The following is a 2,892-nucleotide window of genomic DNA, read 5'->3' on the forward strand; positions in this document are numbered from 1 at the left end:
TTCGGTTTCATATCAAATTCTCAATCTTTAGGACTCAATGTGGTCCTAAGATTTGGCCACACTAACCTCCCACAGGGCCACAATCTGCTGGAGCTTTAAAAGGGCCTGTGTTCTCTCCATTCCCCGACCCCACACCCCAGTCCCCATCCTGCCTGCTTCACCCAGTCCTGTTCACCCACCTGGTCCCCCTGGAAGCATTTTAAGCTCATCTCCCCTGGATTTAACTCACTCAGGAGTAGGGACTATGGTACATGTTCTCTGTGCTGTCATCTATGTAGAGAAGAGCCATGCAGGGGGCTTAAAAAATATAAATGAGGACAAAAGGCAAGCCTCACATAGCAGATTTAACCTCCAGTTTGATGGACTGATCCTGATCTGTGGTTAATCAGACAAATGATAAGGGTGAGGGATATGTGCAAGAGGAATTAATGCATATCAAAACGCCCCTGGGCACAATACAAACAGCTGGCCCAAGGGTGCAATTAAGCGAGGAGTCAGAGGACCCACTCCTAGTCCCAGTTCAGTTGTCCTCCAGGCCTTTGACCTTGGGCAAAATCAGTTAAGCTTTCTGAGCCCTTTCCTCATCTGAGAAATGAGGTTATCACTCAACCTGGATATCTCTCAAGATTATTGTGAAGAACAGACAAAACATGTGGAAGAACACTGAGCAGGGAAAATTGCAATCTCAGTGCAAGGTAGTGGTATTTTAGGGGATTATATTAAAAGGCTGAATTAAAGCTCAAAGTAGAAAACTGAGCTTCTCTTACTGATGCAGTCCTCCACCCTCCTATCCCCTCTCTTCCCCCCAGTCTGTAGTTATTAGAAGCTACATTTCCAATGTGGAGAATTCATAGGGTAACTCTAATACCACTCACACTTCTGTTCGTCATCTGTATGTATATATTATATATATATACACACACACACATGATCTGACCACATCCTGGTATTAGTGCTAATGAAACCTGTAGCCATGGTTACAGTGAACTATCTTGGTTATACAGTTCTCATTTTCATTTTTCAAAATAGTTTGGTAAAGGATTTTGGAGCCAATGTTTGTGGGTGTGGTAAAGTGTCTAGGTGAAGTTTTGTTTTTGGAGAGCCAGAGCCAAGGCTCTGAGGTCATCTGTGAGTTAGGAGTGGTTTAGCGGGGCGTTGCCTTTTCTGTCCCACAAATAAAGGGAAACCTCTGCTTCTGGCCGACTCCAATAACTGATGCTTAAGTGTTCAAACGTCATATCCTCTTGGAAGGAAAAGGTGTTTTTTGAAAAAGCATGAGAACAACCAAACACTTGTGTCATTCAGGGTCTCCCTGCCACACAGGTGGTAATTAAAAGTTGCATAATTCTCTTTACTACTAGAGATGGGAACTTAAGAGTTCTGCAAACTTTGTGGCAATAAGAGAATGACTGACATATTTCTTTTCGTTAGTGGTGGTGGGGGAGACATTTACAGGCTGGAGTAGCTGAAAACTAACGGAGTGGCAAAAATATACAGTTATGCAACTCAAAAGCGATACAGATATGGTTCTATTTTCCTTTCCATTTTGTCCCTTCGTTTAATGTTAACAAAATTTCTGGGCAATTAAAAGCCAAAAGCTACCTTACTGCAATATTAAGTCTTAAAATGCAAAGATCAAATCATAGAGGGAGTGAGCATAAATATTCTCATTACAAATAACTCACCTCTGTGGAATGTTCAGTGTGGTGGATTTCAGATTTGCCAGGCTTTGGGTTGCAGCTTCCGCCTCAGAGGGTGGGCTGTGCAGAGGAGTTCATGTGTCTGAGGATAAATCTTTATTTCCTCTCTTCATGGGCTTAAATCTGCATTCCTAATGTTGCAGGGAGTGTTCTTTTTTTATGGTTTTGATAAATAATGGTTGATGAATGCAGAGAACATATATGAGTGAGCTAAAATACTTATTGAATACCCATCCAGTGTCAGGTTAAGTAGCGTGCCTTTTTTTTTTTTTTGCTTCAGCACCTTCTTTCTTTGATACAGATGACATATGCTTAGTCTCATCACGTGCAGCTTTAGTTGCCTGCGTGCAGATATTGTGATCCCTAAGAATAGCCGTCACCTCTTCCCTGATGCCCTCAGCATGCCCAAACATTTTCCTCTCCATCCTTGAAATGCCCTTCCCAAAGGAGATGGCAGGTATTGCAAATTCTTGAATTGGGAGTATGTATGGAAGAAACTGCTTAAGCTGGGGATTGCAGGGGGGGTGTCCCATATTGCAGGGGGAACCCCCCTCGACACAGGGTTCCCTCAGCCTCATCCCTTCATTCCTTCCCGTCCACCACCTCTGCTCCATCCATGCCTGGTGACCTCAAGGCTTTGTAGGAGAACCTCTGGAAAGTACTTAAGGCCACTGGGAGCTGGTGGGGATGGTCAGAGAGGCCAGGGAACTCAGCCCTTGCCTCCGAGCTCTCCATGGTGTGGCCTCAGGGCTGAGCTATCTGCAGGCTGCCCACCAGACTTTAGGCTTTATCTCCCCTTAGCAGCCCAGACATATGTTTTATCAGACCAACCCTCAAAGTATCAGGATCTTGAAGAAGTAACATGTTAAGTGGGAGTGCTTTGATAGAGCAAGATATTCTGAATGTTAGACTCTACACATGACAGTTAGAAGGCAGAAGATGCCCTAGGGATGGCAGTTGGCCTAGAGCAGCCAGAGAAGAAAGTGGATGTCTTTGTAGTGCCTCATAGGGGTAGGCAGTTATGCTTCTCAGTGGAGAATCTGTGGGGCCTAGGCCCCCTGTTCTGGCTTTGACTTTTATCTGATTTTACTTATTCACATTCTCGTAACTTGCCCTAGGAGCCAAATTCTTGGCTCAAGGGTAGTTTGAGTGCACAGGAAGCTAATGGATTGAGGAATGAGAAGCAGTTATG

General features: G+C 44.3%; 1 protein-coding gene across 3 annotated transcripts in view; it reads right to left on the reverse strand.

The window, feature by feature from the left end:
• Nucleotides 1–2,892, reverse strand: part of KIAA0040 (KIAA0040 ortholog) — a 48,067-nt gene that overhangs the window by 19,023 nt on the left and 26,152 nt on the right. The window contains exon 1 of one of the 3 annotated variants that reach the window (XM_011981429.1): nucleotides 1,686–1,756. The exons of the other annotated variants lie outside the window; for them this stretch is intronic. The gene's annotated coding sequence lies outside the window, so the exon portion shown is untranslated. Of the gene's footprint in view, nucleotides 1–1,685; nucleotides 1,757–2,892 lie in introns of those variants that run through there. 3 annotated transcript variants of the gene reach the window in all.

The sequence above is a fragment of the Mandrillus leucophaeus genome, unplaced genomic scaffold (assembly GCF_000951045.1).
Source record: "Mandrillus leucophaeus isolate KB7577 unplaced genomic scaffold, Mleu.le_1.0 Scaffold226, whole genome shotgun sequence".
NCBI classification, from domain to species: Eukaryota; Metazoa; Chordata; class Mammalia; order Primates; family Cercopithecidae; genus Mandrillus; species Mandrillus leucophaeus.